Raw genomic sequence first — 359 nt, 5'->3', positions numbered from 1 at the left:
GCATCTAGAGTCTCCGGACGGCGGTCGACACGGTCGGCACCGCCCGCCACGAACTCTTCTCAATGAGAACGGTGACGTCACGTGGAACGTCTGGTGAGACGACGTCGTCACTAGGGTTATACCTAATATCTGGTGAAGTGGCGGGGATATCCCGACTCCAAAAAACTCGTGGGAATTTGAGACGCCACTTCGGCAAGATTGCCCGGCCGTCATGGACGCTTTTGATCAGAAAGATCAGAACGCCCCGCGCTTCCCGGCGATAGCCAGGGAAGTAGAAGGGTCACGAGCTGAGCTCAAGCAGCGGCCCTAAGCTCTTACGGTCGCAGACACAGAGCTCGCGGGAGCGTTAGGGGTCGGCC

This window comes from Plasmopara halstedii (assembly GCF_900000015.1).
Source record: "Plasmopara halstedii genome assembly, contig: Scaffold_253, whole genome shotgun sequence".
Lineage (NCBI taxonomy): Eukaryota > Oomycota > Peronosporomycetes > Peronosporales > Peronosporaceae > Plasmopara > Plasmopara halstedii.
This window is presented reverse-complemented; position numbering follows the sequence as displayed.